Below are 24,738 nucleotides of genomic sequence, written 5' to 3'. Positions count from 1 at the left end.
TTTTTTTTTTTTTTTTTAACGTAGTCCCAGCTACTTGGGAGGCTGAGGCAGGAGAATGGCGTGAAGCCAGGAGGCGGAGCTTGCAGTGAACCGAGATTGCGCCACTGCACTCCAGCCTAGGCGACAGAGCAAGACTCCATCTCAGAAAAAAAAAAAAAAGTTTTTTACAATTCACAGATAACAATTCACAGATTACAGGCCTGTGATCACTTGTCAAGTACTAGCTTATCATTACAAAAATGAATCGGCCTGCAATCAGTCACTTCCACTGCCTAGTTCTTTCATTTTCCTTAAACTCTGCTGCTTGAAAATCAGTCTGATTCATATCTGAGTCACTCATCACCACCCCCAGTTCCTTAGTAGCCAGAAACATCAGCCTGATGATCAGGAGGAAATACAGAGAACTTGCCCCGGAGCACCTGGCAGGATTGAAAGCAACAGCTTTTTCTCCAAGTAGAGAAAAGCTTCATCTGCAGCTTTCCCCTCATGCAAGTTGAGTGATAAGAAACCTCAACTCTTCAGCTTGTAAAAATTTAAGACTTAGATGTGTTTTAAGAAATTAATTAGAATTACCGGGCGCAGTGGCTCACGTTTGTAATCTCAACACTTTGGGAGGCCGAGGCTGGTGGATCATGAGGTCAGGCGTTTAAAACCGGCCTGGCCAACGTAGTGAACCCCCATCTCTGCTAAAAATACAAAAAATTAGCCGGGCGTGGTGGCGGGCGCCTATAATCCCAGCTAGTTGGGAGGCTGAGACAGGAGAATCAGTTGAACCTGGGAGGTGGAGGTTGCAGTGAGCCAAGACTGCACCACTGCACTCCAGCCCGGGTGACAGTACGAGACTCCGTCTCAAAAATAATAATAATAATAATTAGAATTAACATTGACTGTTGTCATATACTCCAAAATTTTGTTTATATCCAAAAATATTTATAGATATCCAAAATATATTAACATGCAATCCTCATGAAAAGTTATTAATGAGACGCTTTACATTTTTTATACTACATCTTTGAAATATACATCTTTTGTATATGTAACAGACTGGCAAGATATATACTTATTCCTAAAGTGGAATGTGGAGTGAAAACATGGTAGATGGTACTTCTGAGGTGTTACTGTTTGCAGTTTGGAAGGAAGCTGAGGAGAGCATTGGTCAATCCTGTTAACTAGCACAGTGAAGTAGTTTTTGTTTTCTGTAAATGATTGCCTGCATCCCGTGATTGCAGGCCCACTTTCCTGACCTCTGACCAGTTGCCTTGGTATCATGGAACATGCGGTGATTCAAACTAAGCTGGACTTTTTAGAAACCAGCATTTAATTGAAGTAAAAAGAAAACAGTTACACAATTTTTTAAAGACTACGTCTTCCCCTAATTTGTGTTGATTCTACTATGAGACAAGAAAAGTGCATTTCTGCTTGAGGTGCAGTAACAAAACTAGCACAAATTTCTTTCCTTCTTAACTATTTCTCGGATAGAAGATTCATTCTTGACGTAGACCTTATCATTATAGGATTTTTTTTTCTTTTCTTGTTGAGAACTTTTACTTTTTCACTTAAAGGAAGCATTTGACAGTCGCTTCTTTTTAGCATATCTGAATTGCCAGCCCAGGACCATTATTAAGTCAAATAAGGGTTACCTGACAGTCAATCTGATAACCAAGATGGCTGTTAAGTGACTAACAGGGAGCGTCTGCAGTGTGTATCTGCTGGACAAAGGGATGATTCACATACCAGGATGGAGCGAGATGGCACAAGATTTCATCACAGTGCTCAGGATGGCATGCAATTTAAAACGTATGAATTGCCTATTTCTGCAGTTTTTCATTTCACATTTCCAGACTGTGGTTGACTGAAGGTAACTGAACCATGGAAAGTGAAACCCAGGCTAAAGGGGACTAGTTGTGTGTGTGTGTGTGTGTGTGTGTGTGTGTGTGTAAACCATTTGACTTCTAGTGAACGAACAGAGCCAACCTCTTGCTGAATATGTAAAGAAATCTATAAAACATGGCCTAGAATGATCTAATTAGGAGGAGGAAACCTATTTACATGAGACTATATATGTATACAAGTGCCAGGAAGTTAGTATAGGCAATGATTGCTATAGTAAGATGGAGTTTCGCTCTTGTGGCCCAGGCTGTAGTGCGATGGTGCGATCTTGGCTCACTGCAGCCTCTGCCTCCTAGGTCCAAGTGATTCTCCTGCCTCAGCCTCCCAAGTAGCCGGGACTACAGGCGCCCACCACCACAACTGGCTAATTTTTGTATTTTTAGTAGAGACAGGGTTTCACCACGTTGACCAGGATGGTCTTGAACTCCTGACCCCAGGTGATCCGCCTGCCTTGGCCTCCCAAAGTGCTGGGATTACAGGCATGAGCCTCCACGCCCAGCCTGCTGTAGTAATTTAGAGGGAACGATTGATCTCTCTCTCACACACACACACACACACACACACACACACACACACGCACACACACCAGTCATTTTAATGGGTAGGGTCTAGTAACCTAAAGAGCACTGGAACTTGGAGAGAGGAGTCTGGGACCTGAGCCTCTTTGTGGCTGCTTCATTTTCCACTGCAGCAAAATTGAAGAGGCTAGGCTGCAGGTCTCTGAGGACACCTCTCGTTAAAACAGAAAGTCTGCTTTGGGCTGCTCAAGATAGTATATGCCATCTCATGCCTGGACTCATTGTCTAAATCATGTTAGGGCTCTTCTTGTTCGCACACCTAACATTCTGTTCAGAGGTGACACTTTCCTGCCCCAGGGGAAAGAGAACAGCTTCTTGCATGGTGGAATGGGTTTTTACAGAGAGGATTAACAGGGATTTAATAGCTACCCATTATTTTCCTCATCTACTCTTCAGGCTGTATCCCTAAATTAGGCATTATTTGGGACTATTTGTAAAAGAAGTGTGGTCTCTAGCACACAGTAACTATACTACCATTGTTTGTGAAATCTGAATCTGAAAGAGCATTTTATATCCAAGTTGTTCATGAAAGCTATTGTGAGAAAGTCTGTTGAGGTATTTGCACATAGTCCTAGATTATACCCTCAATTTATTTTTCACATATAAATGGCTTCCATAGTTTTCTCACATAGGGGTGGAAGAGTCTTTGCTTTACTTTTTTAGGTGCAGTTTTCCTCTGGTTCCTTCTGCCTCCTCTGTCTCTTCACCACTATAGACCCAGTTTCTCCCCTGCTTCTGAAATCATCTTGGATTCCTGCTCTTGTTCTACCTCAGACTCTCTTCTCACCCAGCAATGGCTGAAATCTCACAGTCGCTGAGGTGAGTGATCCAGGGAGAACACACAGATGGAAGCCTTGTGCTCCCAGAGTTTCTGACTATTCACCATTCACTCGTCCCCCTTCCTGGCCCAGCCCCCATTCCTGCCCCTCACTCTTTGAGAGCCCAGGTTCTCCTTCCTGAGTCACCTCAGAGAAGCTCTCTTGATCCTCATTCCCTTTTTTGTCTCCTGTTCCACCCCTAGCCTTTGTCTGAACTCCTCATTCTCTTCACTCCACCAGAATTCTTTCCCTAAGTCAGTCACTTACTTTTGAGGCGCTCCGTTCTTCTGTGAAAAATCTCTTAGAATTGAGAGTTGATTAATGACTGAATTTAAGGAATACAATTGCTCTTTATTTGGGGACTGCCTATGTAAGCAAAAGAGGAAAAATGTATGTGAACTTTCTGCCTTCTTATCTTTTTCCTGGCTCTGTCTGCATATATGTTCTCTCTCTCATAGACACATATCAGCTTTATTGAAGTACAATTTACATACCATAAAATATACCCCCTTTGAAGTATACCATTCAGCAGTTTTTAAAATATACTCAGAGTTATGTGACAATTACCACTAATTCCAGAGCATTTTTATTACCTCCCAAAGAAATCCCATGTATATTAGCGGTTACTTCCCATTTTCCTTTCCCCCAGCCCCAGGCAACTACTAGTCTACATTCGGACCCTATGGATTTGCCTATTCTGGACATTTACTAAAAATTGAATCATGTAATCTGTGGCCTTTTTGTGTCTAACTTCTTTCACTTAAAACGTTTTCAAGTTTCATCTGTGCTGTAGCATGTATCAGTACCTTATTTCTGTCTCTGCTCTCTTAGATAAGTAATAGTGGTAGATTAGAGAGAAAGAGCAGAAAATACTCTGTAAAAGCTACCAACACCCTAGTGCTGTGATTTTTATTTGGTGGTTGCCTGGAAACAGATGGCAGATCTGTTGTAGGCATCAGAAACTACTGTAGGCCAGGCGCAGTGGCTCACACCTTTAATCCCAGCCGAGGCAAGTGGATCACCTGAGGTCAGGAGTTCAAGACCAGCCTGGCCAACATGGTGAAAACCCATCTCTACTAAAAATACAAAATTAGCCACATGTGGTGGTGCACACCTGTAATCCCACCTACTCGGGAGGCTGAGACAGGAGAATGACTTGAACCCGGGAGGTGGAAGTTGCAGTGAGCCGAGATTGCGCCATTGCACTCCAGCCTGGCTGGGTGACAAGAGCAAGACTCTGTCTCAAAAATAGAGTAAGTACTGTAGACTTAGGAAGTTTTTCATTTCCCCAAATGTGGTCATCATAAAGGTCTATTGGTGGGTGTTTGGTGTCTCAGATGGTTCTATTTGTTGCCATTATTAAATTCACTTACACAGTTAACCCCTTTGCCAGCTTTCTACCAAAGTGGATCTGTGAGAAAGTACTATCATAGGATGATAAAAGGTAGAAATTTAATTTATATGTAAGGCACTTGTAAAGTTCTTTGTACTTTAAAAATAAAACATGTCCCATGATAAAAGCAAACTCAAAATGACACAAAGTATATTTTTAAATTTAACAATAGAATGCACCTCTCTAGAATTTTATTTAACCTCCATCTTCAGTGATATCATTCAATTTAATTTTCTAATTAGGAGAGAATTGATGCTAGGTAGATGTTAAATAGTTTCTTAAGTTGCATTTGATTTTTGATACCAAGTCACTTAAAGAAGATAGTTTTGATTATTAAGCCATAAATTCACCAGTATTTTGACATGATCATACTCAATAGTAGTCCAGTGGAGAGGGGTCCAGGTAACAGCAGAGCTAAATATTTGGTCTATGTCTAATGATTGACTTCTCTGAAAAAAATCATGCTTAGAAAATTATTTTTGGTTAGGTCCTTCTGGTTGTAAGGAATACAGATTCACTTGAGTTCTCTGAACAACAAAGATATGTGTGTTGTGGATATGGGGTAAAAGAAGGAGAGGCCAGGAGCTGTGGTTCATGCCTATTATGCCAGCACTTTGGGAGGCTGAGGTGGGAGGATTGTTTGAGTCCAGGAGTTCAAGAGCAGCCTGGCCAACATAGTGAGACCTTGTGTCTCTGAAAAATAAAAAAAAATTAGCTGAACGCAGTGGCGCACACCTATAGTCCCAGCTACTTGTGAGGCTGAGGTGGGAGGATTGCTTCAGCCCCGGAGGCTGAGGCTACAGTGAGCCGTGATTGTGCCACTGCACATCAGACTGGGTGACAGAACAAGACCCTGTCTTTAAAAAATAAATACATACATACAAGAGAGTTATTACAAAGTTTCATTCAAATGAGCCCTGAAAAATCTATGTGACAGTGGCTGCTGTGGACCTGGAGGCATTACTTATATTTCCGATGGGCCATGCACCTCATTCATTGGAACCCTCTACTTAGTATCTGCTCCTCCTTGACTCAGCTCACATGTGGCTTTGGTATACTGTCATTTCAACCCCAGCTCTTGCCTATCCTTTGTCTTTTGTCCTCATTGCTAAATGAGTGAATATCCTTGTTTCCTGTAGTTCAAATGTCTGTAAGGTTGGGTACGGAGATGGGGTTTTGATTGACCCGGAAGATCGTTTTATCCAGGTCATGGCCGACCGGATACTTAGAATGGATACCTTCAGAAGAGGTGTCCCCAAACATTGGTGAGGAGCTGGAAGCCGTATGTACAGAACACATCAGCTCCATCCATCCACAGCTCAGAGGGCATCTGACTGGCAGTTGGAGGATATTGTTGGCATGCCTAATGCAGAAGAATTGTGGTGGGGTGGAGGAAGGCATTTTATATTAGGACTTTTGGGGAAAGAGATTGGAGTATCTTGGATGATCAAGGGAAGGGCTAAATAGCCAATCTGAAGAAAGGGTGAAGGGCCCGTAGGACAACAGAAATTAAGGCTTTTCATCTCCCCGTCTCTTGTTGTTAGTGACCTTGTGTAAGTGGGCTTCTGTCTCTGCCCCTTGTAGGTAGTCTTCTAGATGACAAGAAACATGGCTGCCATCTGCTCCTGGGCTTCACTCTCTACCACCTTCCATTTTTTCTGGTTCCAGTTGGAAATATTAGGGGTGTTTGGGAGAAAGGCTGTAATTTACCAGGCTTTACTCAAATGTCTAGAGCAGTGAACTGGAGTATGGAGTGTGGAGGGACATACGAGCATGGCAGCTCTCCCTGGAACCACATGGAGCTGTTTCCCCCAAAGGGGAAAGGTTGCTGGGAAGATGACAATAAGTAACAATGAATGTTTACAACACATTTTCAGATAGACTGATGTTCTTGGTTCAGAGATAAAGACATTTTATAAAATGCAAGGTGATGTTTACCATTGGTTGGTTACTTAAAAAAAAACATGAACATCTTTGGATTCTCAAGAACCAAGCACCACTCTTAGAGCATGACAGGTGCTTAGTACTAGAGTGCCATTCTAGATTCTTTAGCAGTACAGTGACATAAGTACTCTATTAACACATTCCTTACTCACATGTAACCTCTTTTGGGGAAATAGACAATGTGTATAAAATAAGCAATGAATTTATATGAAAGTGTTGTGATACTTCCTGAAAACCTGAATCTTAGCCTTTTCATCCTCTGGTTGAGAAATACATCTGTTTTCTATAATTCTTATTTCTTCTGTATTTTTATTAGTTAATCTTCAAGGGAATTTGCAGAGCTCTGAATTTTGACCTCTTTGCTGCAAGCCTGTGAATTTTAAGAACTCTCAGATAATGACATCATTGACTGATGGGTACCTGTTATTGGGTGAGGCTGGTAAGAATTTTGCCATTCAGGTTTAAATTTCTGCAGACGCTTTAGGCTTTTTGAACATGTATGTGAAGTCGCCTTATTAGTCACAAGATTGTGTCTTTAGGCATCCTAAGAAACTGATGGACTGAAGTCGGAGATGCTGGGCCATTTGCGGGCCCTCAGCCCTTCCCTGTGTTACATGTTTACCTATTGGTTCACTCTAAGTTTGCAGGAAACCCAAGCTCTCCCCACTGCCTCCACTCTGAGCTCCAGCCCTGGCCGGGAGCCCTCTTGCCGGTATGGTTCACAGTAACCTTTCCTCTTCAAGAAACTTCCTTGGCCCTTGCTATTCTGTACCCTATGTTCTCTGTGTCTTATTAGTGTCATGTGTGTACTCAGGTGGGTGTATCCATAATCTCCCTCCAGCTGATGACTAAATTCCTTGAAGACAGTGACAATAGTAACATTTGTTTCCACTTTCCCTACAGCACCTCACCTAAGTCTGAATGCACCTCTGCTTTTTATTGAGTGTTTGTCAGACTGAAGAACTCATTCATGGTCAGAGCTATTAATGATCACTTCATCTGGGGAAAATTTCCTCCTAATTTTTGTGATACCTATTAAAGAGTTCTTTGTGTTTAATAATTTTACATTAAAATGCATTATAAAATAATGTATTACATTGTACATTACAATGCATGCATTGCAAAAAAAAGTTCAAACACTACAGAAGTGGGCAATAAATGTTTCTCCTTCCCTAAACCCTTTCCCATCTTTCTACATAAAGATAATTCCTTTTAAAAAGTTGATGTATATCTTTTGAGATATTTTCTCCGTACTTTTTTTTTCGAGACATGGTCTTGCTGTGTCACCCAGGCTGGAGTGCAGTGGTGCAATTTTGGCTCATTGCAACCTCCACCTTCCGTATCCAAGTCATCCTCCCACCTCAGCCTCACAAGTAGCTGGGATTACAGTCACGCACCACCATGGCCAGCTAATTTTTATATTTGTTTGGTGGAGATGAATTTTGGCCATGTTGTCCAGGCTGGTCTTGAACTCCTGGGCTCAAGAAATCAGCCCACCTCGGCTTCCCAGAGTGCTGGGATGATAGGTGTGAGCCGCTGTGCGTGGACTCTGTGTACATTATTGAAAACATTATTATGAGCTGAATGTTTGTGTCCTCCCACTCAAATTCGTATGGTGAAATCTTAATCCACAACATGAGGGTGTTAGGAGGTGGGGTCTTTGGAGGGTAATTAGGTCATGAAAGTGGAGCCCTCATGAATGGGATTCGTGTCCTTATAAAGTAGACATGAGAAATGATCTTTCTCTCTACCATGTGAGAATCTGAGAGGATGGCTGTCTGTAAACCAGGAAGAGGTCCTTCACCAAGAACCCAACCATGCTGGCACCGACTTCCAGCCTCCAGAACTGTGAGAGAGAAATAGTTGTTGGTTAATCTCCCAGTCTGTGGTATTCTGTTTTAGCAGTCTGAACTAAGACAAATTTTTCTTTTCTAGTAATAAACAGAAGTAAGACCAGCTGATTGATAGAATCCTGGAGTTTAATCTTTCTCCTACCAGAATATTTGTCTTAGATTTTCATTCTGGCAGTGTCTGTATGATGTTAACGTGCTGCAATGTTAACTTGGTAGAGATGGTTTGGGAAATTTAAGGCATTGTTTGCTAGCTTAGTAGAAGCCATTACACAATGACTCAGACGTCCTTTACTGTGGGTTTGGCCCCTGCCTCCTTTTGTGCTTCAGGTATCTCACCCTAGGGTTTTTACCCTTTTTGGTTAAAAGAACTAAAGCTAAAGATTTCTTTAGTTTTCTGTTCCTTCCTTAGGTCACTGGGATGTTTCTGGAGCTCTTCCACCTTTGCCTCTTTACCTTCCATGTTCCTTGGATATCAGGGGTGCTCAGTAGAGGGTATCTCTAAAGAAACTATCTCCCCAAGGTCGGCCTGCAGTTTGCCTGTGTTTTTCTCTGTCATCATGAGCGTGGAGTAGATGTTAGCAGTTGAAGTTTGAGAATTTCATGGTTAATTTTTCCAAATGTTGGCCACAGTTTTCCTGGAGTACTGTATTGTGACAAGGACATATAGAGTATTAGGTAACTATAGTGACCAAGCAAGATAGGGAATGGAATGTTGAAATTGTAGTAGTTTATACGTAGATTACCTCTATTTTGCTGCAACAGCCAAAGGCCATTCATCTGCCCCTCACTGTAGAGCACAAGTGGAGGAGAATGTTATCGTCATTTTAACTGATGCGTAATTTAAGCCTTTTTTCCTGTGGTTAATAACAACAAAAACAATCTAGTAACTTCTACTAGCAGCATGTTATTTAGCCAGTGTGGCTCTCCGGTTAGCTTTTACCTTTTTCTCTAGCCAGGGACATGTATTTGACAGTTCCATGGATTGACAGTCCCAAAGCTATTTTATATGCTGATTTTGGAGAAGTAAGCCTACAGACCAAATCTATTAGCCCCATTATATGTCTCTACTATGAACATACACACTTTTATACCTAGAAATGCAGAGGATTTGTGTGCGCTTCCAGCATTTGCCCTGGGCCCCTATACACACTGTCCATGGAATTATACTCATTGTCTCCCAGCATTTGAAGGAAGGCGAGTGTTAGTATGGATGCTTGTAAATAATGTAGAGGCATTCAAGACTACCATGAGAAATACAGGATGGAGGAGACGCGAGGCTGGAGGATGCACTTGATACTAATGCGAAATCTAAAACCCCTCACACTGAATTAACAGGTGTTCCCATGCAGCTTTGTGCATTCATTTAATCAGTCGTAATCTTCAGTCATGCCCACATGTGGATTTTCTTTTTAACTCCCTCACATTCAGGGAGCCATTTTAATTGACACACACAACACAATTATTGTCCGACCTGAATTTTATGATGGGGGATGATGTTTCTATGTTTTAAAAAACTCAATGGATGACTTCAGAGTACTCATAGAGATGTAACCTATAACTGACTTGTGATTTTGAAAGAAATAATTTTCAACCATTTCAGTAAGGAATATATTTTATATGGCAACATAGTATACATAAATGTATGTATATTTGAGAATATACATACACATAAATGTATGTTTATGGGTGTATTTGTGTGTATCCACACACATTTAAATTCCACAAAGTAGTGTTTACATGTACCACATGAGATGCTCTGATACTTTCTATTCTATTCCATTTTTTAAAATGCTAGTATTGATCTATTAATTCAATTTTATTACATGGTGTTGGAATATCCTGTGATAGGTACATTTCAAAGTACACCTAAGTGATCGCTGTATTTTTAAGCTTTATTGGAATGAGTGCTTATTGATTTTGTTTCATTCATTCATTAGTGAATGAATAAAATATTTGAGTACTTACTATGTGCCAGGCACTGTGATCAGTGGTAGAAATACAGTTAGGTGATTAAGTGAAAACAAGTCTGTGGTCAGCAGAAAAGATTTTCAGTTTTCACAGAAGAGAGTTGATGTCAGTAGATGAAAGAGATTTCAGGCCAAGCAAGCAGTGCCATGAATGGCCTGAACGTGCCTGGCTGTGTCAAGATGCCACGAGAAGAGCTGCAGAAGGAGCTCAAGGTAGGACTATAGGAATGGACAAGGAGTGCCGTGGTGCCCAAGAGTTTTTATCCTGTAGGCCAGTGGTTTCCAGAATCTAGCTCAGGAGAATTTTTATTTTCAAATAGAAAACTGTTTGTTAATCTCAATATGTAAAACTACCAACTCGGAGTTACGCTAGAAGCGGCAGAGGACCCTCCCCTAGATTTCCACCCCCAGGGTGCTCGAGGCCCTTGTGACTGCCCCTGAGAACCACTGATGTGGAATTTGTCTCAGAAGGGTCCCTCTGGGGACACTGTGAAGGAAGGCACAGGGAGGAGGGGAGTTGGAGGGAGGAATGCCGCTTTAGGGGACTGTTGTGTTCTTCCAGGGAAGAAACAAGACCCTGAAGCTGAGATTGTGGCTGAGGGCTTGAGAAAGCAGGGCCTTTTCAGCTGTTGAATTAGACTTCCTAGGACATGCTCTCCAAGGGGACGGGAAAGGGAAGAGGAAGGAAGAGGAATTTGGTTTGGGTTCTGTGGAGCCTCTGGATGTTGGATGCTTGGGATAGATGAGGATCGTGAGGTATTTTGGTTACAAATCTGCAAGGCAGGCCACTGCTTAGAATGTTTCCCCCCTCTATCGTGTGGCCTCTAGATTTTAGGATTATGTTTTTCTTAGCTGATATTTGTCTGTATTCTGTCCAGCCTTTGGAAACTGTATGGGCCCTGAGGCTCTCTCAGTCTACCTGTCTGAATACACTTTGGAGGTCTTCCCATGGCTGGAGCACCTGAATGTTCCTGGGTTTGGATTCAGTTATCCAGGACTGTCCATCTCAGGCGTGATGCTGAGGAAAGGATGGCTTCAGAGGCCTGGAGTCCCACATGAGGTCCCTGCTCTGTTGCCTACTAGCTATGCGATGGTGGGCAAGTGACTCCTTTAGGATGAGGATAATATCCACCTTATGGGATTGTTGCAGGAACTTAAAATAATGTGGAAGATGCCTAGCTCGGTGTCTGCACACAGTGGGCATGCATGTGAAATGTTAATTATAACATTTCTTATGGAAATAAATCTTCTGAAGGGAGGGCTCCTGTTTCCTCCCTGCAAAGGGGCCTTCCATATTGAGAAATATTGCATTCATGCAAGGGAAGTTGAGGAGAAGCCAAGGAGGAGGCAGGAACATTCAAAGGGCACATGTTCTGATGGCCTGACGACACTGGGGACCTGTGGCTGTGAAGTTTAGAGGGCATTCGTGACTCTCAGTCCTTCTCCTGGGAAGCAGGAAAAGCACTGAAAAATATATTTTTTTTAATTTAAAAAATTAATATGGTCTTTGCATTTGTATCTTCTCTCACTGTACTTTCCTGTTTCGGATTTGCACTCAATGCACATTAAAATGATCCTGCATAATCCTAAACATTTATTGAGAGAATGATTTAATGGAAAATTACAATAAAAATATTTTAAACTTTTGATAAATTGGTCCCCCCTCCCACCCCAAAAACACATGACTGAGGTTGGAGGGAGAGACAGATGGGAGTGGGAGATGCATGTTCTTTGGAGGGAGAGAGACATGGTCAGTGTAGAACAATCCCAAGTCAGACAGGCTGGCTGTTACTGGAAGAGGGTTGGTCCTTCATGGGGGTTATTTAGCTTTAGTGCTCTGTTCCTCTTTGTTGAGACAGCTGTAGTTTGGTATAAGGGGATAATAAAGAAGAAATATTACTAAATTTCCAGGAGGATTATTTATAATACTTAAAATGTGTGTATCACTTTCATCTTAGAGAACATTATAGAACATTACTATAATACTAATAGAAGTCTTTGGAAAGCATTATCCCGCATGTTACAGATTTCAGTCTGAGATTTTCTGAATCAGGTTGTTGTTTACCCCAGCTTGCTCTAGTGGTAATATAAATCAGAGGCTTCTGGGTTCCAGGCAGTAATTGAAAGCTTCTGATGCCTATCTTTGACCTGCCTTTTCCAACCTTCTTGGAAATTGCCTTCCTTCACATTAGTATTGGTAGGGCTCTGAATACCCTTTAATTAATGGGGGGAAAATCTTGTACCTCTCCCTACAATTACTCTGTATTAGAAAATTATGAGTAAGACTTTGAGATACCTCAAGTATCTCATTTGTGACGTCAGAGCAGTTATTGAACTTGTTAAACCTTTCCACGAAGAGCCAGACCTTGCCTAAACTTAACAAAAAGGTTTAGAGTTGAGAATCAGATACTTTTACAGGGTCATTTTTGTCTGTTTGTTTCTGACTGTCAAGCACAAGAGATACACATGACTAATTCAAAACAGGAGGCCTAAGTGACCTACTAAAAATACAAAAAAATTAGCCGGGCGTGGTGGCGGGCGCCTGTAGTCCCAGCTACTCGGAGAGGCTGAGGCAGGAGAATGGCGTGAACCCAGGAGGCGGAGCTTGCAGTGAGCCGAGATTGCGCCACTGCACTCCAGCCTGGGTGACAGAGCGAGACTCGGTCTCAAAAAAAAAAAAAAAAAAAAATGTCAAACATTTATTTGTGCTAAATACTATATCAGAAAGACAGGGCAATATGAATAAGATATAGAGATATAATATATATCCTAGATAGGATTTCTGGTAGGCTATACAAACAAACTTGAACAAAGTTTTAAAAAGGAGTAAACTTTTATTTTTTTATTTTTATTTTGTATTATACTTCAAGTTCTAGGGTACATGTGCACAACGTGCAGGTTTGTTACATAAGTATACATGTGCCATGTTGGTTTGTTGCACCCATCAACTCATCATTTACATTAGATATTTCTCCTAATGCTATCCCTCCACCAGCCCCCTACTCCCCAATAGGCCCCAGGGTGTGATGTTCCCTGCCCTGTGTCCATGTGTTCTCGTTGTTCAACTCCCACCTATGAGTGAGAACATGCGGTGTTTGGTTTTTTGTCCTTGCAATAGTTTGCTTAGATTGATGGTTTCCAGCTTCATCCATGTTCCTGCAAAGGACATGAACTCACCCTTTTTTATGGCTGCATAGTATTCCATGGTGTATATATGCCGCATTTTCTTTATCCAGTCTGTCATTGATGGGCATTTGGATTGGTTCCAAGTCTTTGCTATTGTGAACAGTGACACAATATACATACGTGTGCATGTGTCTTTATAGTAGACTGATTTATAATCCTTTGGGTATATACCCAGTACACTGTTGGTGGGAGTGTAAATTAGTTCAACCATTGTGGAAGACAGTGTGGTAATTCCTCAAGAATCTAGAACTAGAAATACCATTTGACCCAGCAATACCATTACTGGGTATATACAAAAAGGAGTAAACTTTTATTTAAGGAAGGATGAAGTTAAATAAGCAAAGGTACCCGGAGACCCCACTAAGTGATAGATACTAGCTGAGTGCTTTATTTAACATGCCTACTATTCTATTGCTAACCTACCATTGGAAAAAGCTGGCAGATGGACATTAAAATCCAGCAAAACTATTTTTAGGTAACAAAGCTTTTTGATGGCATGTACAAAAATGGATTCAGATGGTGGTGGGTGGGGGGCATTGTCAGTACTGTTACTGCAATCAGGAGCTCTGGGAGTCCACTGGGCCTCTCTAGCTCGACTTTAGAGAACTCCATCCAGCCTGTCTCAGTGTTCTTATCTGAAAAACAAGAGGGTGGGCTGGATGGATTCTGAGGGCCCTCAGACCTCTAAGATTATGTATATGCTCTTAGGGAGTTAGCATGCTAACGGGCTGTTGTTACCAAGGTAAATTTTGGCGTTTTTTTCCTGGTGGTTTCTGTGTACACAGTGAGACACATTGTGTATTGGTACAGGGATGAAAGCAACCTTTGTCCTTCTCCAGGAAATAATGCCCTGTGACTCTAACTCAAGACCTAGTCTCATGTTAATTTTTGTTAGTTTTATGTTTGATGAGTCAGAAATGCAGGCTCTTGTAGTGTTATTAACAAGAACTAGTGTAATTTTGATTATAATCACTACAAATTACAGACCTCTTTCCTGTGTAATGATTTTTGCCATTTGCCCTTCCGTGATCTCTAATAGGCCAACTACAAGGACAATTTTTTGATCAGTAAGAACCTTGGTCTGCTGCTTCATAAGCCCTTATTATGGCAAAATTATTCGTGACAGCAAACTATGTATGTACCCACATTGACAGAATATCAGTGTTCTTTAGCTGGCTGGGCAAGTCTAAGTGTTTCAGGATAGTTGATGATGGGGGTATCACAAAACCTTCAGAGTAAGAAAAACTTGTCTGACATCTGTTAAAGTGATCTGTATACATGTAGGCATTCTCCTGTATATGTCCATACACACACTCCTAAGTTGTGTAAATGTGTACCTGCCTGCTTGAATATGATGCATTGCTGCTATTTCTAAACTACCAATTTATTTCCCCTGTGTTTCAAGGACTCAATCTCAAAGATGCTGACTGAAAAATAAAGTTTTTGAACAATTTCATGAAGGTTGGGTTTGTCGAGATCATGAGGTCTGACTCTAGTGACAACTCTGTGGGAAATGGATAAACTCTGATAAACTCTATTGCGCTGCACACAAATGTGAGGCTGGGAGGCAGTAACTAATTTATGAAGCCTTTTGTTGTGAAAATGAGAGTTGGCAGGATTCCGAGTAAATATCTTTTTTCCTAAGGGTGGAAGATAGGACTTAGAGAGATCAATGTGTTGATTGACAGCATTTGAGAATGTTTGGTTTGAGCTTCAGCATCATAGGTGGGGAACATGTGGCTTTAGATCTGCTGTTTCTTCCCCTGCCCAGTGGTGCATTCCTTGTCTTTACTGAAGTATGATTTTAAAATTCATTTTTAATTGTGGTAAAAAAAAAACACACATAACGTAAGGTTTACCATATTAACCATTTTTAAATGTAACTTCAGTAGAGTTAACTATGTTCACATTGTTGTGCAATCAGATCTCTAGACCCTTTTCATTTTGAAAAACTGAAACTCTACACCCAGTAAACAATAACTTACCACGTTCCCCTTCCCCCAGCTCCTGGCAACCACCATTCTACTTTCTCTTTCCATGAGTTTAACTACTCAGCATACTGCATGTAAGTGGAATCATGTAATATTTGTTTTCTTCTAACTGGCTTATTTCATTTAACATGATGTCCTCAAGCTTCATCCATGTTGTAGCATATGATAGAATTTTCTTCTTTTTAAGTAATATTCAATTATATGTATATGCCACATTTTGTTTATCCATTCATCCATTAATGGACATTAGAGTTGCTTTCACCTCTTGCTATTGTGAATGATACTGCAATGAACATAGGAATGCAAGTGTCTCTTTGAGATCCTGCTTTCAATTCTTTTGGATATATATCCAGAAGGGGAATGGCTGGACCATATGGTAGTTATATTTTTAATTTTTTGCAGAACCTCCATACTATTTCCCACAGCAGCTGCACCGTTTACATTCCTACCAACAGCATACAAGGTTTCCAATTTCTCCATATCCTTTACTGAAGCTTTTAGAATGTTATTCAAAATACGGTATAATGGAAAAAAGGCACCAACATGGTCTCAAATTGTGTCTTTCTTGGTAGATGGTAATTAAAAGAGTAATGGTGATTAAGGTATTGGTGATAAAAATAGTAATGAAAAGAGGTGAGTGGAGAGGTAGTTATAGGTGAGCTTGGCAGGTATTAGAAAAGAGCTTAGTCTTTCTCTTCTTTCTCTTCATTCTTCACCTGTCATTAAAATTCTAGTTGTGGCCAGGCACGGTGGTTCACGCCTGTAATCCCAGCACTTTGGGAGGCTGAAGCGGGCAGATCACGAGGTCAGGAGATCGAGACCGTCCTGGCTAACACAGTGAAACCCTGTCTCTACTAAAAATACAAAAAATTAGCCGGGCGTGGTGGTGGGTGCCTGTAGTCCCAGCTGCTCGGGAGGCTGAGGCAGGAGAATGGCGTGAACCCAGGAGGCGGAGCTTGCAGTGAGCCAAGATCGTGCCACTGCACTCCAGCCAGGGCAACAGAGCGAGACTCTGTCTCAAAATAAATAAAATAAAATAATTCTAGTTGTGATGAATAATTCCATTTGTCAGGTATTTTTTTAAATGCCTCCTGAGTAGGCTATTCCTCAGGACACCATACGAATAATAAAGGAAAGGTCAACGTATAAAACTGAGAAAAAGGATTTTTAAACAACAAAGTTTGCTGAGGTCATCTTTGTATATGGTTCTACACTGGGCTGGAAGGATGAGATGGAAGCTGTGCTTGTACCACATCCTGGGCTGTCATTCTGTCTGAGCTGGTGCAAGTTGGACATCAGAGAACATAAAAAGATATCACTCATCTAGCACTCATGACAGGCCTTTTGGCTCCACCTTTGTGTTGGATGCTGGAAGGCAGTGGGGAAAGGACATTAAGGTGAGTTTTCCCTGATTCCAAGCCCTGGGCCCACTTCATTGACTGGCATGAGAAATGCACACTACTTCCTTTGTGCTTAGCTTCCTCTGCCTTCAGGTTTGCTCTAGAAATGGCAGCAGGAATTCAGAAGGCCTGCTTTCTAATCTCCAGCATGCCAGTAGCTTGCTTTGTAACTCTGGGCACATGGCTCTGTGCCTCATTTCTCATTTTTCTTCCTATAAATGAGATGGGTTGGCTTAGATAGAGGAATTTTTAAAAGGAACTTCTGACACCTGTTAAGACTTTCAGCTATCATCTGACTGTGAAAGATTAAGGTATGGATGAGGGGGTGTTACCTAGGCTGGCATAGGCTCTGTGATTCAAAATATGGTGATACCTCCCTCACAGAGTCCTTCTTTTCATTAGTGTTCAGCTTTCAAAAATGCCTAAATCATTTCTAACTGTTCCTTAAAGATGTTGGGCTGGGGGTATGGGGTGAAGGTTCTGTAAGACTTGCATTTGGCCGGGCACAGTGGCTCACGCCTGTAATCCCAGCACTTTGGGAGGCCAAGAAGGGTGGATCACTTGAGGTCAGAAGCCTGGCCAATGTGGTGAAACCCCATCTGTACTAAAAATACCAAAATTAGCTGGTGTGGTGGTGCGCGCCTGTAATCCCAGCTACTCGGAAAGCTGAGGCAGGAGAATCGCTTGAATCCTGGAAGCAGAGGTTGCAGTGAGCCGAGATTGTGCCATTGCACTCCAGCCTGGGCAATAAGAGTGAAACTCTGTCTCAAAAAAAAAAAAAAAAAAGAGTTCTATCTGTCCTAAAACAGCTTATAGTATTTTCCAAGAGCATTATGTCCTCCATGCTGCAGCATATGACAGGATTTCCTTGCTTTTAAGTAAGATTCTGTTGTATGTATATACCAATTTTTAGAGATTTTCTATTTCAGATGCTTTGGTTTTAGGGAAAACATTGGAAAAGCCAAGCGAACGGCTCATGGTCACATAGCCAGTCAGTGTTAAAAGGTGAGAATGGAGTGTGCCCTTCACTTCTCTTGAGTCTGCGTCGGGTGCACTTTCCATTATTTTAATTAAGCAGGTAAGACTGGTACACAAGAAGAGATAAGCAATGCTCTCATACAGTGTATGATATGTGCTGGACGAGGGAGGCTGACAGTGCTGGTGTAGGGTTTCTAAGAAGGAGCCATCATCCCAGCTGGGTAATCTGGGAAGCCTTCCTAGAGGAGGGAAGGCTTCGAGCTGGGCTTGAAGGATGAATGGACTTGGGACTAAAAGGTGAGGGGAGGGCCAAGAGCAGAGGCATGGAAAGCCCAAGACAGGTGGGGCACTGATCAGTTTGGTTGTAGCAGAGGGGACAGTTAGGAGGAAGAGATGGGGACAGACATTTATTGAGCATCTGTCTTGTGTCGGGCACAGTATCTGGTCTTTGCCCGTGCCATCTCAGTAGCCTGAGCATGGGAATGCCATCCTGGTCATGCACTTGTTTGAGGACATCACTTTCTCCCTACCCCTTGGGACTTATCTTCCTTACAGTAAAAGTCAGGTGTACTTTGATCCTGCCAGAAATTACCTGGTTTAAAATGAGGAGATAAGGAAAAGAGGGAAGGGTGTTTTATGGTGTCTGTAAAGAAGGTCTCAGAGGTAGCTATAGTATTTATTTTACAGTAAGTCTGGAGCCTGCCTCCTACTTACAAGGCAGCTGGCAGGCCTTGGCGCTCCTGAGTGACTGGGCTGTCCATGAATTATTCAGGGCCTGTGCCCAGCGAGTGGCTGCCTAACAAAGTCCTGTGGCAGGGAGGCTGTGCTATCTCTGAGAGATCAGCAGCTCAGGTGCTGAGGAGGAGGAAATGACTGCACCCTTAAAATATTTCACATTTTAACACGCCAGGGCTGCACACGTTGTTCCATATCCCTGCAACTGGGTAATCGGGACCTGTTTTTCAAAGAGCAAGAAACACACCCCACACCCCCAATTACACTACCTACACTCTCATGTTAGAATGGCACATGTCAGCAGGGATTTGGTTAGAAGTAACATTAAAATTGCACAGATAAGACGGAATAGGAACAGAGAGTGTTTGTGTGGAAGAAATCCTGCTCTGATATTTTCTCAGCCAAGTAGAGAAATGTAGTTGTTGCTTAATTTAGAATGGTACTTACTGTAACTATCTATAGCTGTTACTGTCACTAACCTGTCATTTGTTACATATTACACCCTTGTGTTTGTGTATGCATGTGTCCTAGTGTGTCTGATTTCCTCAGCTAGGTTGAAAGTCCCTGCAGAGAAGAAATCACTTCTCACCATGTCATGGGTCCCTCCAATAGCCTATGCCCATGGATGGGGCTGAGAACGTGTCAGATGAGTTGACTTTGGCTCTCTGTAGAGGAGGAGTATGTCTTAACGATGAGATTTGCATGCCCCCCACCTTTCTCTTTTCTCCTTCCCTCTCCAAGTGCCTGCCCTACCTGCCCTTTTCACATTTTCTTTTCACAGCTCCTGGAAAAGGTAATATGGGTGTGAATATACTTGAGGGCAGGGCCCAGAGGCCTATTTTCACAAAGAATAGATTTGTATTTATTCCTTACCCATTTCTTTCCCATGAGCTCTGCTACCCAGGGAACAGTATCTTCTCACTGCCCCATATCACTCTTGTAAAACTCTGGCCTGGATGGCTCTGAACACCTGTGTGTGTCAGCTGTTTCCCTCGATGTTGGAGGTGAAAAGCAGAACCAAGAACTCTGGGCAAGAGCAGGCCTGGCCCCAGCTGCATTCCTCAGATGTTCTTTTCCTTTAAACGACTCTACCTGCAGCAGAGGAGCCCAGCTCTGGCTCTGGCTGCTGCTACATTCACAGGCATAGCACTACCTGTTTGCCAAAGCCGGGGCCTCTGGACCGGGGCATTGTTTTGTCTGTGCAGGGAAGCTTAGCATGTGTAGATAACAGACACGGTAAGAATGCAGGGATAAGGTTTGGCTGGGGTAGAAGATTCAATAAACTACATTCCTTCCTAGGACCTTGGGTGCTTGTTTCCAGTGTAACTTGCCGTTTTTCTCCTGCTCAGCAGTGATCTCAGGTGTTTTGTATTCAGGTCTGATATGACCAGTTAGGCAAGAAACAGGGAAAAGATATAAATGGAAACCAGCTTTGCCCTGGTATTTCAGATTCGGCTGTATACTTAGATGGTCTTATGGGTGTGGGGGGAATGGGGGGAAGGTGTAAAGAGAGGGAGAAAGAACCATCCATATCCTTCACGGAACAGAGAGAGTAATTGCTATGGACAGAAAAATATCTTTTGTCCTCTCTTTAATTTTTTTTTCTAGTTATTTTGAGTCCTGAAGTATTAAATCTGATAGCCCCACCTCAAATAAACATTGGCTTTTCTCAAATATAGGACTTCTGTAACTTGTTTCATAGTAAGTATTGTGTTCTGGTTATCTCTGAGGTGTCACTGCTATAAAATGTGATTCTGGGTATGCCTTTCCCAGTGCATAATGGGCTGAGTTAAAGAGAGGGGAAGGGAGGGTGTCAGTACATCCCAGAGGGAGGACTGCTCCTGCCACTGAGAAATGCCCTTCTCCAAAAATCCAGAGGGGTGGTCACCCTTGTTCCCAGCCTAAGGTCTGTGATTCCACATGAAACCTGCAACATCGTGCAGCTGATAGCTTCCTTGGTGAAGTAAGAGATGGCCAAAAGTGGGATATAATTAATTTTTGAAATTTCTCCTATGAGGAGTTTAAAGCCTAGCAATTATAGCCACAAGGACTGTACAATAATAGTATCTTTGTAGACATTTGTCTCACTTAATTTATAAATTAATTGAGATATTTATAAATTATCTCAACCTCTATGAGGTTGGTCCCATTATTATGCCAACTTTTTAGGCACAGAGAACCAAGGTTAAAAAGTGGCAGAGCCAGCTTCTTAGGTCCCAGGTCTGCTTTTTTTTTTTTTTTTTTTTGAGATGGAGTCTCGCTGTTACCCAGGCTAGAGTGCAGCGGCGCGATCTCAGCTCACTGCAACCTCAACCTCCCAGATTCAAGCGATTCTCCTGCCTCAGCCTCCTGAGTAGCTGGGATTACAGGCGCCCACCACCACACCTGGCTAAGTTTTGTATTTTCAATAGAGACTGGGTTTCATCATGTTGGTCAGGCTGGTCTCCACCTCCCGACCTGGTGATCTGCCTGCCTTGGCCTCCCAAAGTGCTGGGATTACAGGCGTGAGCCACCACGCCTGGCCCCAGGTCTGCTTTTAACCACCTTTTCTCCTGTAGCTTCACATGTCCAAGCCCTGATTCAAATGCTTACATGGGCGGTACTCTGTAAGTTGAGAAGTGGTCTCACCCATGCTTTTCTAAGAATAGTGTGAGTTGTGAGGGGAGGGGAAGTGCTCCTGACTGCTTCCAGCTGCCCAGGCCATGGGCCTTGAGTGGGAGGTGCCACTGGGGAGAAAGGAGATGTTCTAAAGAGGTGGCAGGCAGGTAGCAATGGCATAGAAATACCAGTGTCAAATGTGCTATGCCAGTAGGGCTTTTGAAAATTGTTCTTTTGGGGGAAAAAGGAGGCTTCATATAATTTCTTCTGTCTTTTCTTTTTTGCTGGATTTCATTGTGGTATGCTTGGTTAGTTAGTTGAGTTATCTGGTAAGTGGGGAAATTTCCATTGAAAAAGGGCTAGGTTTTTAACAGAGGCAGGTTTTAGGGAGAAAAGAAGGTGGTAACTAGTAGGGAGTGGGAGGCTCTTTGGGCGTTACTGGAAAGAAAAGAATGATCTCAGTTAAGGATTCAAGAGTGGGAGAGGTGGGCAGGAGGTTCCTAGTAAGGGAGTGGGTGGGCCAGAGAGGTAAGACAGAAAGAGAACTAGAGAGATGAGACAGAAACATAATATAAACCAGTGCCTAGTGCAGCATAAATGCAGTGGCATGGTTTAGAGCCGCTTCTCTTATCTGGCCACGCTAATGGAAGAGGATTATTTTAGCATTATTTTGGTTTCCTATAAAGAAATGCTTAGAAGCAATTGGCTGTGGTCATCCAATGCCAAGGGACTTGACACCAATGAAGAATGGAAGACAGATGTGGAGATGGCAGTAGAAAGCAGCAGAGAATTTGGCAAAACACATCCCGTATGAAACTTTGTTGTTTTCTGTCCCTCCCTGTTCCCATCACTTCTTTCTCAGCTCTCAGATTGGTTTTTCAAATCCCAAGGTTGAATGTGTACAAATCCTATCACATTTTGTCATTTTGGACATCCTCTCCCAGACATACTGAGTCTTGATAGTGTCTGGATGTTCAGGAAATGAACATCTAAAGTTTACCCACTCAAGCTTGCTGTAATGCAGGAGAAGCATTCATCTTTCTTTCCCCTCAAGATTGTGTAAAGCCTCTTAGAACAAACAGAGGCTTAATCTTACCTTGCCACGTGCTAAGTCATACGGAATCAGTGTACAGGTCCACCAAGTATGAGAAGAGGAACAAAACCAAACAAGACCTAATAAAACCCACTCAGAAGCACAGAACCAACCCTTCAAGCAGCAAGCTCTAGGTGAAATAGCAGAGCATGTGCCTAATCCTGACTCAAAACTAAATGTTGTAGAGGTTTGTGTAGAGGCCTGCTTGGGTTTTAGGTTAATCTTGATACCACTTATTGAGTTCTTTGATTTTTCAGAAAAGCTTAGAAACCCATAGTAAGCTGGATATACTCTGAGCATATGGGAGAAACAGCAGAGGTGGGGAGATGGGGAGCACGCTGACATGGTGGATCTAGGGTCCATGTGTTGGTTGTGCCACTCACCAGCTGGGGCCCTGGGCAAGGCACTGTATTTCTGTGAATCTCAGCTACCTTGGTTGCAAAATGGTGACCACACCTGCCTCACAGGGTTAGTCACTTTAGAAAATGTATGTGGAAGCATTCTGTAAGCTACCAAGTGTGATGGTTCTGGTTATTACGGCCATTCAGTTTATATGGAGATTGACGATAACTGGGACTGCAGTTAGAAGTGGGACCTAAGCAGGGTTAACCCAAATCACTAATACATTTAATACTAAACATTCCAGAAGGAATTTTTTATGACCATAGATTCCAAACTGTTTGGTTTATAGACAAAGATTGAGAGGCCCAGAGAACGTGAGAAACATGCTCAAGATTACATAGCTCCTTGGTACTCAGAAATTAGGGTAAGCCTGAGTTCCTGACTCTGGACTTGAGTCTTTCCACCAGACCACAGCACTTTTGATTTGTTCCATCCATACCTTTGAGCCATCTTCCCACTGGCCTTTTCCTACCTATGCCAACTTAGGGCTGAAACCTGTGCACAGAGGACATACTCACTTGGACCCTGCCTTGGAACATCTTCCCCTGAGTCTGATAACCCTCATTCACTAGTCTCATCTTCATAGCTTCTTCCTCGTCCTCCTCCTCCTCCTTTCTCCTTATTTTCTAACTCCCTGTAACCTAGCTTTTGCTTTTATTAACCCAGTTGACCTGCTAATCGGCACACCGAATGCCTTTTCTCTAAGTTTTATTTTTTAGTTTGTTTTGCAACACTTAAGACCATCTACCCTCTTTCCTCTTTGAGTCTCTCTCCTTAGATTTTCATTCTGCAACTCCCTGGCATCTCTACTGGTTTTTCTTCTTCCTCCCAAACCCAGGCCTTCCCCAGGGCTCCATGCTTAGTCCCTTGCCTCTTACCTCCTTTCCTAGATTTAACCCCACAACTATCTCAACTCCTACCTCTGCACTCAGGACTGTATCTTCAGTTTTGAGCTCTAGTTCCACATCCCTGACTGCTCCAGACATGTCACCCAGTGGTATTGCAGGTAACTCAGATTCCACCTGTCTAGAAGGAAATGTGCACTTGTCCCCTGCACCCCTCTAGCCAGCTCTAAAACCCTGAGAGTCTTCTTTGTCCCTTTCTTTTGATCCTCCCACATACAGTTAGTTACCAAAGTCTTTTGGATTAATTTTTACGTCAGCCCATTCTTTTTCATTTGATTGCTCCTTTCACCTGGACTATTGCACTAACCACCCAGTTGACCTTGCTGCCTTCATTTCCTCTCCTTTCTGCCCATTCTTAACGTACCACTTCCAGATTAATCATCTCTAGAGTCCAGCCCACACCCTCTACTCCCCTGGCTCAAAAGTCTCCAGTGGCTCCAGACCAGGCTTAGTTCTAACTTGCTTTTCGGGGCTTTCCTCCCAGCCTGACGGTTCCTTATCCTCCAGCCAAACTGCAGCACTTGCTGGTGCTGTTTCCTGGGCATCCATGCTTTTACTGTGCTGCTTGAGAGGAGGCTTCTCCCTTGTTCCAGCCTGTTGATGTCTACCAGTGTTTCAAGGTTTGATCAAAATGCCAGTCCCTCCTAGAGTTCTTCCCACCTACCTTCCTCCAAAAGGCAGATGTGTCCTCCTTGTCCTCTGAATTTTTACAGCTGTCCTCCCCTGGCCCTTACTGTATTCTTTTGATACTTTACTGTTTGCACATTTGTCCCATTTCCTTTGGCTAGCAACACTCCTGGTCGATTTTGAATCTTCTAAAACACCTGGCAGTGTGCCTTGCACACATTAAATACTGTAAATACAGACCAGTAAACACTGAAGAAATAAAGAATGAATACCTCTGGCCTTCCTTTACCTCCTCCCCACTGCTAAACTGGAGGTGGTCAGATGGGCCATCAGGGATCTGTCTTATTCTTCCCTCGTCCCATCACACCAAATGGATTCCC

General features: G+C 42.6%; 1 protein-coding gene across 1 annotated transcript in view; it reads left to right on the top strand.

The window, feature by feature from the left end:
- Window positions 1-24,738, top strand: part of SPTBN1 (spectrin beta, non-erythrocytic 1) — a 212,223-nt gene that overhangs the window by 72,188 nt on the left and 115,297 nt on the right. The window lies entirely within an intron of this gene.

This window comes from Symphalangus syndactylus, chromosome 14, assembly GCF_028878055.3.
Source record: "Symphalangus syndactylus isolate Jambi chromosome 14, NHGRI_mSymSyn1-v2.1_pri, whole genome shotgun sequence".
In the NCBI taxonomy this organism is placed as follows: Eukaryota; Metazoa; Chordata; class Mammalia; order Primates; family Hylobatidae; genus Symphalangus; species Symphalangus syndactylus.
This window is presented reverse-complemented; position numbering and strand designations above follow the sequence as displayed.